Consider the following 15607-nt stretch of genomic DNA (forward strand, 5'->3'; position numbering starts at 1 on the left):
CTTCATAACTGTCATGTTGCTACTGTGATGAATCGTAATGTAAATATCTGATATGCAGGATGGTCTTAGGCGACCCCTGTGAAAGGTCGTTCGACCGCCAAAGGGGTCGCGGCCCACAGGTTGAGAACCACTGAACATCCTGTGCACACCCACCTGCTTTCCCACACATGGGATCAGGACACACTCCGTGACTCGTGATGTGTGTCCGAATGTTTTGTATGAACTTCCTTAGTGGGACGATGTACCTGAGAGTTAGTCTAAAAGCTAAACGGCCAGGGGCTGTTCGTACGCGGGTGGGGAGCCGCGGGTAGGCCGGTCTCTCCTGAAATGATGGCTTCCTTTTGCTCGAAGTGGGAGGGACGATTCTGAAGTCTGTAGCTTCACCAAGTGATGAGAAAGCAAAGTGTGGAGAACGTCTACCAGCCCCTGTTCTCCTGGAGCAGCGCAGCCCGGAGCCGTCCTGCAGGCCAGAGGCGCTGGGGGCTGACCCCCGTCCCCCGCCCCCCCTCAGCTCCTGCTGCCCGGGGGGAACCAAAGGGCCGAAGATGGTTTTTGAACCAACAAACGGGGTCACAATAATTTCTCTCCTGTGACTCCATTTGCTCTAGAAAAGCAAGAAGGAGTGACCACATCTTCCCGGCTGTGTAAGCAGAATAATACCTTTTTGAGAAAAATTCACATCACAGAACCGCAAGAACCTTAAAGGCCACCCAGGCCCATGGTTCTCGCCGGGAATCACACCGAATCGCCTTACCCCCTCCCTCCCTGCCTGCCTGCCTCTCTCTCTCAAATCAATAAACACATCCTCAGGCAAAGTTTAAATAAATACATTTTAAAAATATCTAGGGTCACTATACCCTGGTCAATGCTAATCCCTGAGCAGTTCCTCATTCCCGGTCCCTGAAATAACTGCCTACTCACGTGTGGGCTTACTCTGACCTTCCCTGACCCCCCCTTTTGTGCACACATGTTCCTGTTAATTTCTAACCTCACTGACTTCCGGCTGAGGTGAAACTGTTCCCACGGAAACGCGTTCCTGGGTCAGCTGAGACAATGGCTGGGCTTCTAAGCCAGGTCACCAAAAACTGTTTCATCTACGATTTACCTGAAGGGAGAGGGCAGTGGCCCTGTCTCCAATTATACCTCCATTCCATCGACTAAGCACTGACCAGGGGCGGACCGGGAAGTCCTCGTGTGTCCCGATGTAAGACGCCAGCGCCCCCAAATCCTCTGTTTTCAGGAGGGAGCACGAGCCAGGGAGGACACTGGGCACGGTCTCAGCGCTCAGCCATGTGGTGAAGGACTCTGGCCCTCGGTGTGATCTTGCTTGCCACTCAGGAGGCATTTGTGATTCTGAAAAAATTATGTGCGGTGGATCTCAAGCTAATGAACGAATGAAAATATGGAAAAATCCAAGTGGGGGCAGTGAGTTCAGACAATATTTAGTAATTAAATGAGCTGAGCCTAAGTACGTCGGCTGATAAAACACTTCACGTTTTCTTACCAGCCACCCTAACTGTTGTTTTTCCAGTTGTTTGTTTACTTATTTATTATTTTTTAATGTTTTTATTGATTTCAGAGAGGAAAGGAGAGGGAGAGAGAGAGAGAGAGAGAGAAACATCAATGATGAGAGAGAATTATTGATCGGCTGCCTCCTGCTTGCCTACTGGGGATGGAACCCACAACCCAGACATGTGCCCTGACCAGGAATCGAACTGTGACCTCCTGGTTCATAGGTCAACACTCAACCGCTGAGCCACGCCGGCCTGGCCATTTGTTTGTTTAAATTTTAAGTTAGCAGCAAATATTCAGAGAACATCAGGACAACAAAAAGCAGAAATGTAGAAGACAGAAGACTTCCCTAACTCTTGCCACAGTCTTGTAAAAGAGGGGAGAAATGTAACCTGGAAATGATAGGGAGGGTGGCCGGGGCACCGTGGGCCAGGAGAGCCTGGTTAGCTGGGGTCTGTGCCCGTCCATTTGCAAATGGGGACATGAGGTTCTTCTGGAAGCATCGGCCGTGAAGCTGCTGTCTTGCTAGTTTACATCACCTCATACAGGAACCTACCTGGGCAAGATTCAGGATCCAGGTCCCTCGTACATTCCCAACCCGGTCAGCTGCCTCTCAAGTCACTTACAAGGTCACCAACCAGGAGGCGGCAAGGAGGTGTGGATGGGCCTGTGAAAACTCCCATCACCATGGACAAGCAATCCCATTGTCTGGTCCGGTGGCTGAGTCATGGCAGCCTATCTGTGGGGAAAGACAGCAGTGTTTATTGTGCGGACAATGGTCCATTGATGGCTTTTTCAGAGCATCCGTGTGTTTGCTCTTAAGTGGATGCACTGACTGCACACAGACGAACGTTCTCACGCTGAGCAGAGGTAGTACTGCTGGCGCTTCCTCTCTGCGGGGGGCTTTACTGGGTGGTGGACACAGGGAAATGGGGAAAGAGGGGGACTAATTATGGAGTAAGAGCGAGTGTTTCCTGGTGGCTGGTTTACATAAGATTGAATGCAATGACCTGTTCTCTGACTCACTCGTTTCTCAGTCCTAGAGGTGAGGTCTGTACCTGGCCCTCTGACAAAAGCAGCTATGTAAACCGAACCTCTCTTTTCCGGTATAAGGAAAACTGTTCCGCCTGGCTTGTGTCTCAGTGGTGAGCGTTGACCCATGAATCAGGAGGTCATGGTTCGATTCCCAGTCAGGGCACAGGCCTGGGTTGTGGGCTCCATCCGCAGTAGAGGGTGTGCAGGAGGCAGCCGATCAATGACTCTCTCTCATCATTGATGTTTCTGTCTCTCTCTCCCTCCCCCTTCCTCTCTGAAATCCATATATATAAACATGTATGTTTTCTTCAAAATCCCGACTCAGATGGAAGCATTCCCCCAAACCAGAAGACATGCATGCACACACTCAGGCTGTGATAGATGTATGCGCTATACATGTAGCTGTGAGGCAAGCTACGTCACTCTTTGGATCTGTTGGGCTTCGTTAACCACAAAAATGCAGATTCAGACTCGACCACGTGAAGGGAGCCCCGAGCAGCCGGTGAGCAGAGGGTAAGACAGGGCTTGGCAAGATCTGGCCCCTGCGCAGTCCGCTCTGAGCTGAGCCAACCTGGTGAGGCTCTTGACCCCTCTGAGCCGCCTTTTCAACATCTGTCGATTAAGAAGAGCATGTTACTGCAGAGGTGTTTGGGGTTCAGATGACCATGACAATGTATATACTTTGTAACTGATCTTTAATGTATATGTTTATTGATTTCAGAGAGGAAGGGAGAGGGAGAGAGGGAGAGAAACATCGATGAGAGAGGAGCATCAGTGATCGGCTGCCTCCTGTGCGGCTCCCACTGCGAAGAACGTGTTCTGACCGGGAATTGACCTAGCAACCTCTTGGTTCCTGGGTCGATGTCCAACTGCCGAGCTGCACCGGCTGGGCTCTGACCTCAATATTTACCACCAAAGTGTCCCTCTAAGCAAAATGGGGACAAGGAATGGTCATGAGTAAGCAGATACTTGGCCACACTTCGGTTAAGACAGCTGTGTCAATAGAACGTCCCACCACATGAGCTGCAAAAATGATAGTTGAAGCACTTTTTTATTCAGATGGTCAAGGAATACTTTATGTTCTTTTCAAATAGTGTACACGTTGCCAGTTTACCACATGGAAACCACACCGTTCCTTTGCCTGAGACGGTTCTGTGGTCACCCACATCTATGCAGATGTAGGTGGGAATTTCCATCCGGCAGGCGTTGGCAAAGGCCGTCTGATGTTCCAGCAGAACCTTGGCTTTTGCTTCCTCCACAAGCAGCAGCCACCTGGGGGCTCCCACCTGCTTCCAAGCCAGAACCCTGGGCTTTTAGGAGCAGCCTTGGTTCTGAATTCTCTTCTCCGCTCGTCTTCTCATAAGTTCTTCCGCGGCATTTGGGTCACCAGAGGGGCGCTCACGGCCTCAGCGTCTCAACAGTGAGATCCTGTCACGGGGATTCCACTAGGAATGGACCTCAACACAGACACCCCACCCCCACCCCACGGCTGGTTGCCTCCACCCCTTTAGAAAGGCTGCTACAGGAAACAGCCAATGACACCTACCTCTGCATTTCCTTAAACTGTGAATCGAATGTACTTTCTACCATGTTGTAAAATATCTCACACGCTATTATTTTAGAGCAGTGGTTCTCAACCTTCTGGCCCTTTAAATACAGTTCCTCATGTTGTGACCCAACCATAAAATTATTTTCGTTGCTACTTCATAACTGTCATGTTGCTACTATGATGAATCGTCATGTAAATATCTGATAGGCAGGATGGTCTTAGGCGATCCCTGTGAAAGGGTCGGTCAACCGCCAAAGGGGTCACGACCCACAGGTTGAGAACTACTGTTTTAGAGCATTGGGGAAAATAAAATTTCCCTTTTGGTACAAAGGTATAATTCCCTAGATTAAGTAGTGAGAAATATAGAATCCAACATGGTTTATTTTTGCCCTCACCACCAAGAAACACAGATCTAAGTTTTCTGCTTGTTCACTACTGCTAGCCTTCCTATAGCTATTTCTTCCTCCCTCCTACCCGATTTCAATATCATTTGTCTTAAAAGTTGTAATTTTTAAAAGATTTTAGCCAAATCAAACTCATTTAATTCTAACAACTTAATAATAAAATCATTGTGATGCTACTCTAAGCATTATTTATTTTAATTCTTTTTACAAAAAGATAGACAATATACTTGAAGGAAGTAAACCTAGAAATGTAAGATTACTTAAAGTACTTGTGTTTCCATTCACTTTAAAACCCAAGACTCAGGGATGTTTAGTTTCCTTTTTTTAACAATTTCATAGATGTCTTCATAGGGAAATTGATTGGTTGAATCTAAATTCAAATGGCCAAATATAGCTCATATGGTAGACCTAAAAATTAAAAGGAGAAGAGAACCCCTGGCCAAGGTTCCTCTAAACAATCTCTGCCCCTAAATAAATGACTTCTGTGTAAGGCTATTTTCTGCTTGGGCATAAGCAAAATCACAAAGGAAGGAAACTTAGGTTCACCAAACGGCAACATATTAATAAAACTGATTTGGGTGCAAGAGTCCACTACGTCACCTCAGCACAACAGAATGGTTACCCAATAGCTGTGTCTCTGGTTTCAAGAACTCTCATTCTGGATCTGCTACTTTGCAAACCAAAAACCAGTGGAAAGGACAGCAGACATTTCTTAGCTTTATATGGCCATCTTTTCTCTCTCTGGCTACCATGAGTTCAAGGACAGCTGATAGTTCTGTATGAGCTGGTCTAGCCCCTGCCTGGCCTCTGTTTCCCAATTCCCTCCCATCTCTAGTCCCTTCTTATCAAACGTGACTTCTAGCCCAGCCGGCATGGTTTAGTTGTTGAGCGTCAACCCATGAACCAGGAGGTCATGATTTGAATGCCATTGTGGGCTCAATTCCCAGTAGGGGGCGTGCAGGAGGCAGCCAATCCATGATTCTCTCTCATCATTGATATTTCTCTCTCTCTCTCTCTGAAATAAATAAGTATATATACATTAAGTATATAAATAAATTTATAAATATATACATACTAGAGGCCTGGTGCACGAAATTCATGCACGGGGGCAAGGGTCCCTCAGCCCGGCCTGCACCCTCTCGCAATCCGGGACCTGTCGGGAGATGTCCGACTGCCATTGGGCGAGACCCAGACCTGGCCAGCCCCACCCCCATCAAGCCCCACCAGGTGAGACTGCAATGTCAAATCCCTGCCCACTAGCGTGCACCTGCCATGCACACAGCCTCCTGCTGATTGGTCGTTATGGCATGAGGGCGTCAAGGCCATTAGCATATTAGCTCTTTATTATATAGGATTTTTAAGTGACTTTTATTGGGATTTTAGAGAAAGCTGGATAGAGACCACTGAGCCACATGGCCTTCCAGCCAGATCCTCTAGTTCCCCTTCCAGGGGCCATTTTTATCTTGGGGTCCTCAGCTGTGACAATAGTTCCCAACGCCAGTCATTCCAGATGTTTGCTTGTTGGTCTCCACTGCCAGCTTTGTGAGGTCAGAGGCTACATGGTAGAAGGCAAATGTACATTTGTGGAATGAGTGAATAACCAAACTATAACTTTCCAATAAATCCCCCCATGAAGCATCTCACTTCCACGTAGACCGGTGACCCTGCGGGTATAATCACGCTCCTTGGTGGACACAGAAGGCCTGCCTGCCCGTGTGGCCGGCCCCTGTGTCCCTGCGTCAGTCTCACAGCCAGACGTCACCTCCGTGGACAGAGACGGAATCCCCTTCCTGAAATAGGAAACACGCTCAACAGCAAGCGCACCTCCATGTTCACAGACGAAGCTTGGCCTGGAGGTAACTGAAAGCCACCCCATCTTTGTTCTGATGAAAACGTTAACTGTGACAGTTTGTAGCTCAAAACCCAGAAACCCCAGCGTGGGGAGACTGTTATCTGGAAGGCCACGTCTGACCAAATAGCGAGCTGTTATCTCCTTCCCAGGAAGTGGCCTCCCGATCAGGCTGTTGCTATGATTCTGCCCGACGCTGAGGCACGGAGGGACTTTATAAACAGCCTAACTTTTCCTCCGCGGGGAACTTTAACAGCCGAGCTTCTGAGCGGCGTGGGGAGGACACTGAGAAGACGTGGCTTGTTTTTCTCTGGCCGAAGCCAGTGCCTTTCTGCTGAGTCACCAACCTTCCCCGCGTTGCTTTTGCTCTCGCTGAAACGTGTTTACATTCGCACCAAAATAGAAACCGCCGGCTAATCAGTTCTCCTGGAAGGAAGGGACGCTGGCTGCCTTCTGCAGAGGATGTTTGTCCACGGGAACGAGTGCCAGCGCGAGTCCCGACTGACATGGCGGCCGGCCTTTATCAGACCTGCTGGAGAATGAAATGCTAATTTTTCTCCACGTTTTCTCTTGAGTTTATCCCATCTGGTTACTCAAACATTTGAAGATATAGCATTTGAGTCTTAAAACTTTTTTAAAATATGTATTTTTATTGATTTCAGAAAGGAAAGGAGAGGGAGAGAGAGAGAAACATCCATGATGAGAGAGAATCATTGATCACGCCCCACACAGAGGATCAAGCCAGCAAACTGGGCAGGTGCCCTGACCATGAATCGAACTGTGACCTCCTGGTTCACAGGTCGACATTCAACCACTGAGGCACACCGGCCGGGTGATTCTTAAACCTTTTAATAATGAAAGAAATAACCAGTTGAGCCTCTAACTTTAAAAATCCAGACGACCTTTCAATAGTTTTATGATGAATCAACTCAACTGCCCAAGCAAATATATTCATCTTATTCAACATCTTCAAATCTGCCACGATTATCCTGAGATCTGAGATCAGAACATTTAAACTGCAGAGTCTAGAATTCTCAGACCAGGTCTAAGATCCTGGAACATGCCTCACTCCAGAGCCAGGAGAGCGCCATGGGTCATGGGTAGTTTGGTGAATACAAGACCGTGCCCCTGGGAATGGACGGGGAAAGAAGCGCTGATGGTGAGGAGAAAGGCAGTGTGCAGGTGGTCGCCTTGAGTTGAGCCCCAGACTATGTCAGGACCGTGACCCAGAGAGAGACACCGGGGACAAGCACCTGTCGGCATCCTTGAGTTGTTCCACAGCTTGGCCAAGGAGGGCAAGGTCTGGTCAGGGGCTGTTTTGCTTATGACTTTGAGCAAAATTATCTCCTTCCCTTACCTTGCACGTCTCTATCATGTGTGCGATCTCGTTTTACAGCTCTCGGTGTTAGCGTCTCGAGGCAAGCATGTGTGTCTCGTAATAACTGACATCACCATGCAATAGTGCTGGCACAAAGCAACATGCAAAAGCATTGATCAATCAATGAATAAGGGAATTTTTATAATTCTTGCAGTTCAGTGTAAAAAGTCACAGACCAAGTGTATCTTCCACGTAGTCCCATCTGTGCTGTGGAGCCTGTGGGCAATATACAGTGGCTGCTTGGCTACCTCTAAGTGCATACCCCTAAGGAAAACACAAATTCATCAAAAGAAAATGCAAGACCATGTTTTTCATTCGGAATTTGCTGCTATTTAAATAAATCAATGCTCAGCATTTTAAACTGCTTGGTTTGGGGCTAGTTCTGCTTTCTCATCCTTGCTAATTGGTATGTCTCCACGGCCAGAGTCACACGCTGTGTTCACTGCAGAGCATTCGTTCACCTCTAAGCACACAGGGTGCTTCCCCTCTTAGCCACTTTCTACCCCAGCCTCCCCTAAGCCAGCCCATCCGCTGACTCAGCTGCTCTCACCCCTCGCTGTGCAGCAAAGCAGCTCTTGGTAATAAAAAACAATTCCCCCCTATACCCTCTCCCACCTCCCCGCCCCCCAGTCATCACACTGTTGTCCATGGGAAAAAGATAAAATAAAACAAAGAATCATCATTTCCAATTGCCTCTATTATTCCTGGAACATGGCAAGCAATGTTATATTATTTAATCTTACAGCAACATTTCCCAGATGAAACGAGCCCTGCAAGTCCAAAGACTGTCAGAGGCCAGAGAGATGGCGAGCTGCTCGCACTAGTACATCAACGGAGCCCACAGAGGGTCCGTGCAGGGGCGAGAGATTTGACATCGATCGTCGCCGACACTGTGAGGGGGCAGGAATGACTCACTCGGGAGAGAACATTGAGAATACAGAATGCGAGGTGGGTCCTGAGTGAACTTTAGGGTCAGGATGGAGAAGCAGGAAGAATTAGAGAAGCTGAGAAGGAGCAGTGAAAAGGTAGGAAGAGAGCTAAAACACAAATGGGCAAAGCGATCAACTGTATTGTTGTTGCGAAGAAGTCGAAGGAGGCGAGAGCTGAAACAGAGCCCAGTCACCGACCTCACCAGCGGTCCCTCCAAGGGGCCCTGGAGCCAGGAGCGATTTGCAAAGAAAACCTGAGTGTTAGAGACAGCGAATGTAGGCAACTGTGCCATGGAGCAGTAGTTGGAGGGGGAGAGAATTCTTTCCACCTCCGTGGCCTGTTTTTTTAGGAGGGAAGAGACAAAGCATAGACTGGGAGGCCACCAGTAACGGGTAAAGACGAAGTCCTAAGGGGGGAGGGGAGACGGGCTGAGAAGGGGGCGTGGTGGGTGAAGTTACTCGGGCAGGAAGAAGAGAGAAGGGAAAGAAAAGGGAGTTCTTTTAGGACAGGAGAGAAAGTCATGCGCTTGGTGTGAGAAGGTGAGTAGACTAGGGTGTGCAGGAACATGGAGAGTATTGGGGATCTTTCCAGCGGAGAGAAGGAGGGTGGGAATCGCCTCAAATGCCTCCATTTTCCCAGCAGAGCCCAGGCCAGTGAATTCCCTGCCCCGGGGGGAGGCTGCCGTTTGTGAAATCAGCTGCATTCGAGAAACACAGGCTTCAAACCAGGCCTCCCTGCCTCCGCCCTCTCCACCTGCCAGTACCACTCCTCCCTCCAGAGGATGCACACCGCCCCCCCCCCCCAACACCTCTTTCTCATCACTTCGTCCTCACAAGCCCAACTCAAATCCTGCCATTTAGAAAAATCACACTTGAGCCCGGCCAGTGTGGCTCAGTGGTTGAGCCTCGACCTATGCACCAGGAGGTCCCAGTTCGATCCCTGGTCAGGGCACATACCCAGGGTTTCGGGCTCCATCCCCAGTGTGGGGCGTGCAGGAGGCAGCCGATCCATGATTCACTCTCATCATTGATGCTTCTCTCTCTCTCTCCCTCTCTCTTCCTCTCCGAAATCAATAAAAATAATATTTTTTTAAAATCGCAGTTGAAAAACGGCCTTTTCTAATCGACAGAGCAGGTGGCTGCAGAATGTTTCCTTTTCAGCGCGCGCGGCCCCGGGTCGATGTGCCAGCTGTTGCTCCGGGCACACGTCTGCAGCCAGTTCTCAGAACTGCGGGCATCGAGCCCTGCTGTGCAAGCGCTGGCGGCCGGCAGAGCTCGGGGATTTGACCCAGTTACTAAGCACAACTTGCAATTTTGAAAAAAAATTTGGAATTAAAATTCTGTATCTTAGCACTGCCCTCCTAATGGCAACAGATTAAAAATCATTTTGAATCAACTTTCATTCCTGAGTAAAAGGAACAATTGTTTTCAAGTGCCTCTCCCCTGTCCCACCCCACACACATTTGACCTTTAAAGTGACCAATTCCTCGTTAATTCAATCTCTTCTCTAATTGAAAATTGGACGTAATTTAGAAATGGGCTAATTTAAAATGTTCCTTTTGCGCACATCTTTAAAGAAGAAAACCAATAGCCCTAGCAGGGTTGGCTCAGTGGATAGAGCATCAGCCTGAGGACTGACGGGTCCTGGGTTCGATTCTATTGAAAGGCACATGCCCAGGCCGAGACAGCCGATCAATGGTCCTCTCTCATCACTGATGTTTCTCTCTCTCTCCCTCTCCCTTCTTCTCTGAAATCAATACAAATATTTTTTTAAATAAGAAAAGCAATAGAGGAAACACCGTTTCGGGGTAGGTGTTGCCTGGATGTACACACTGCGTCCAAGAGCGGAGCGAGCATAGCTGACCACCGTAGCCCGGGAAGCGGGTCCCGGTCCCATGCGGAAGCAATGAAATCGCAATCCTACTCACTATGGTATGAGTTCGGGTAGGTCACAAATTCTAGTCAGTCACGGTTAAAACTACCGAGTGTGTTATTAAAACGTTCTTCATTTTACTCTCAGCTCTTAAAGTGTAGCTTAATTTTATTCTATGAAATTCCTGAGAAGAAACATGTCCGTGTCAGGATATGATTTTCCTTTGCGTCAGGTCAGAGGCGGCGTTTTAAAAGGAACAGCCCGTGACCGATCCTGCCAAACGCTGAGTTAACCCCTTCCCCAACAATTTTTTTGTTAAAAACGTTTCTTTTTCAGACTAATTTTTTTATTTTGGTTCTATATAGTATTTTTGATGCTGGTTATGAAAACAGTTTGTAACTCGTCTTCCTATAAACCATATTTTTTTACCATATTTTCTTAGTATACTCGTCGACGACTGAAAAAGAACATTTTGTGAAAACGAGTATACACGTTTCTGCCGGGGAAGGGGTTAAACTAAGAAGAATCCCTGCGGGGCCGCCTTTAATGCCGCAGACAAACAGGCGGTCTGCTTACAGGCCCGGAACCACGTCTGCCTTCAAACAGCACGAGCACTGCACCGTGGACATGTTGCATTGACTCTGAGTCGGTATCTGCTAAGTGCTTGTTGACATGCACAACTGCTGCGGGGTTTACTACACGGTGACCTTTTCTGAAATAATCTTCATTTCCCTTCTCTCCCTTCAGAGCACTGGCCTGACAGTGACCCCCCAAAGGGTCCTTTCTGGACTCTGAGCTCAGTCTGGTCATCTTTTGTCAAACGGGCTGCTGCTTATAATTCCCTCAGGCACGCTACAGCCGTATTCATGCTACAGCCGTATTCATGCTACAGCCGTATTCATGCTACAACCGTATTCATGCTACAGCCATATTCATGCTACAACCACATTCATGCTATAGCCATATTCATGCTGCAACCATATTCATGCTACAACCATATTCATGCTACAACCGTATTCATGCTACAATCATACTCATGCTATAACCGTATTCATGCTACAACATAGACTACGGCATGTCCTTTCTAGCCAGGCTCATGCTGGGTGTGATGATCCAGAAACGCACTTTGCCTTAAAGGAGTACACATCAGGGGAGGTGCAATCAGGGAATAGATGTGTCTGCAGAGAGGGTCTATAGGAGGAGCATGAGTGACAGGCGGTAAGGGGATCCAAGGATCCAATCAGGGAGTAGAGGGTCTATGGGAGAACGGCCAGGGGTGAGGGGACCACCCGCGTGGGGGCAGCTCCACAGAGTCCTGAATGAAACGGCCCCGAAGACCCTCCGTGTGGAGCTGGGGTCCGTGAGGGCGCCTGGCAGGAAGCGCAGAGGGGCAGTGATGGGGACACCACGGGCGGAATTGCTGGGTGCCCAGGTGCAGGGAGAAGGGGGCTCTGGTCCCTGTTGCCGTTGTCTGAAGACTGGACTTCGGTCCCAAATCCAGTGGCTTCCACCTGAGAGAAGCTGGCATCTCTGAGTTCACTGGAGTCACAGCTCCTCTGCCTGTGAACTGAAGACGTTCTGGAAACGGTCTTTCCATCTCCCCTCACTCTGGGAAGGACGCCATGCAGGCGTGGAGCTCCCCTGGGAGGGGCTCTGTCCAGGGAGGAAGCCAGGCTCAGGCTCGGGCGGAGAGGGGATGGGCCACACTCGGAGTCTTTGAGGAGCAGCTCTGAGGGTGAAGCTATGGGGGATGGGGGGCTCCCCAGGGGCGACCCCTATAATGAAGGAAGGGCATGAGGGCCTAACTTCTTCCTAATTGTCCCACTTTCTTTTTTTCTTTTCAGATATATATTTTTTATTGATTTCAAAGAGGAAGGGAGAGGGAGAGAGAAACATCAGTGATGAGAGAGAATCATTGATTGGCTGCCTTCTGCACACCCCGCCCTGGGGATGGAGCTCGCAACCCAGGCATATGGCCTGACCTGGAGGGAACCGAACCGTAACCTCCTGGTTCATGGGTGGACACTCAGCCACTGAGCCACACTGGCCGGGCACCTAATTATTTCACTTTCAACCCAACACACAAGCAGAAGTCAGCCTTCCCAGACACCCAGAAGTTGCACTGCCCGTGGGAAGCCGCACGCAAATCGGCACAGGCCAGGTCGCCATGCTCCGCATGAAGAATACGTGAAAGCAGCGCCCACGCGGGCAAGGCAGGTGGCAGGAAGCAAAACCAACAACTACCCCAACAACTACCCCCCCCCCACGCCTGGGCTGTGGGAAGCGCCTGACAAGTCCCTTTCTGAGGGCCAAGGGCTCGGTGTGCCGGCTGTCCGCGTCTCGGTTCCCCTCAGGAAAGATGTAAGGAGATCAGAGAACTAGTTACAACCAGCCCTTCAGGATTGTTTATAAACACCTACAGCAGGGGAGCCCCGGAGGTGGGGAGGGGGGGTGCCATGACCTTGTACTGTGAAGGCGAGTCCGTCTGCACCGGGACACGTGGCAGCCAATGCCCCAGGGCAGCAGAGTCCCACCAACGAGGCCCCGCGGCCGCGCATCGGCCACACCCTCACTCAGCCTGGGAAGCTCAGTGTCAAAGCAAGAACCTATGAGCCTTCAGACGCGGCGTCTCCGGTTGTTAATTAAAGAGGATACACGCTTACACACCAAACACCAGACACAAGGCCTCCTTTCAAGACAGAAGGAAACTTCATAAACAGACTGTAACTCGGGAGGCATCTCCCCAGTCACTGGCATCCCCGCATCCCCTGAGAGCAGCCTCCCGTCCAGGCTGGGAACCGCGGACCCGCCCGGGGCTGAGTCGGGAGCTGTTATGAAGCCCTTGGCACCTGCAGGTACAAAGGCACTGCCTCTCGGATGCTCTGAATGAACCGTGGGGGCGAGTTCCGGGGACAGCAGGCTCCCAACGTGGGTGAGGCCCTCGCGAAACTGATGGCGGAGCCGCTTAGCACAGCTGCTGATTCCAGACCCCGGTGCAGAGCGCTGCTCCCAGGGGAAGAGCTGCTCCCAGGGGGAGAGCTGCTCCCAGGGGGAGAGCTGCTCCCAGGGAAGAGCTGCTCCCAAGGGGAGAATTGCTCCCAGGGGAAGAACTCAGTGTGAAAGCAAAACTCACCGTGTAAACTACCGTTGAGCTCTGCCTCCTCAGCAAGGCTGTCCAGGGCACTCTGACCCTTCAGTCAATGTGGTCGCCATTCTATAGGCCTGAGGCCAGAGCGGTTAAGGGCCGTTCCCTACATCACACAGCAAACAAACGAGTTTTAATAGAATTCCAAGAGTTGCAACCAGTAGCTAGAAATAACTACCAACTAGCGAACCTTTAAAAACCACAGGGTTTCATTCTTCACATGACTCTTCATGTCTATTTGATTCTCTAACCTATAATGTAGGTTCGACGGTCACTTTCATTTCATCTCTGAGGAGACGAAGCTCAGTGTGGCTGTTTAACTTCTCCAAACAGCTGGTGAGTGTGGACCAGTCACATAGAACTAGTAAGGACGGACTAGTCACACACAGCTGGTGAATGTGGACCAGTCACATAGAACTAGTAAGTACTAGTCACACACAGCTAGTGAATGTGGACCAGTCACATAGAACTAGTAAGTACTAGTCACACACAGCTAGTGAATGTGGACCAGTCACATAGAACTAGTAAGGACGGACTAGTCACACACAGCTGGTGAATGTGGACCAGTGACATAGAACTAGTAAGTACTAGTCACACACAGCTGGTGAATGTGGACGAGTCGCACACAACTGGTAAATCAGGAGTGAAACTCAGTTCTGTCTCGCGCTCCATGCTATAATCTCTGTACGTTCGCTCTTTATTTCTCCTCTTTCTTCCTATGGACACACTGTGCAGCGACTTGTCTTCCCAGAGCCACATATCTGCTTGGGGAAGAGTAAGTTCCTCTTCGCTCAAAGCCAAAACAACCCACGGGGTGCCTTTCGGCCTAACCATCACGACCAGGAGCTGCTGGCGGAGGCAGCCGGCACCTACAGTCCTGCCGCAGCCGCGCCGCCCGAGCCCTCACGGCCGAGCCCTCCTCACCGGGCAGGACTCACATCCGCCGTGTTCAGCCTCTCCACGTACACGGGTGTTTGTTCTGTAGAAACATAGAAACAGTCCAACTGCCACCTGCTGCTGAAACCCTCTCTGTGACACTCTGCCAATGGTCTGGGAGCTTGAAGCTTCCCAGGAGGGTTCATCCCAGCCTTGGACGCTGTACCTGAGCAGCTCCTGGCTCATGTTGGGGTAGCATCTGTCTGCAGCTCCCTTCTACTTTCCCCAGTCACAACCTTTTGCTTGAAGCTGGCTGTTCATATTTTGAGAATTTAATAAACATCACAGGCCCATCAGCTGGATCAAGAAAAGTAGATGTAGACACGCACGAAAGACGTACAAGCAGCCTTGGGGCATTACAGGGCCCTGGGGCCTATGACTGGTCTATGGCCTTAACCGTGGAACCCTGCTCAGTAGCCACCATCCGAATGCCAGAGGGCGGGTGCCTGCCCTGGTCCTGGCCCGCGCCCGGGGGCAGCCACTGGTTCTCCTCCCCGCACTGCTCTGCATCTGCTTGGATTCTGGTCGTCCCTTTCAGCCCAGGGAGACCTTTCTGGGTCCAACTCTGTGATCTCATCTTCAGCACTGGGTCAGGTCAGAAACTGGACCTGCCAACTAAGAGGATGTGAAAGCACATGAGAGCCACATGCCTGGGGGTCTAGGTGCTGGTTGCAAAACTTCCTTGTATAGAGTAACTGTGACCTTAGAAAACCCCATCTCTTCTCAGGTCTGACCCCGTGCCCCGACTTCTAAATAAAGCAGAATGGTTACCCAGCAGCCATCTCTTTGGTTTAAAATGTTATCATGGCCAACATCTTTACAAATGCATGCTATTACTTTGTTTTTAATGGTTTAATTATTTGTTTTTAAATAAAAATTTTTACATATATTTTTATTCATTTCAGAGAGGAAAGGATAGGGAGAGAGAGAGATAAAACATCAATGATGAGAGAGACACATCAATTGGTAGCCGCTTACATGCGCCCCAACCAGGCCC

The sequence above is a fragment of the Myotis davidii genome, unplaced genomic scaffold (genome assembly GCF_000327345.1).
Source record: "Myotis davidii unplaced genomic scaffold, ASM32734v1 scaffold221, whole genome shotgun sequence".
In the NCBI taxonomy this organism is placed as follows: Eukaryota; Metazoa; Chordata; class Mammalia; order Chiroptera; family Vespertilionidae; genus Myotis; species Myotis davidii.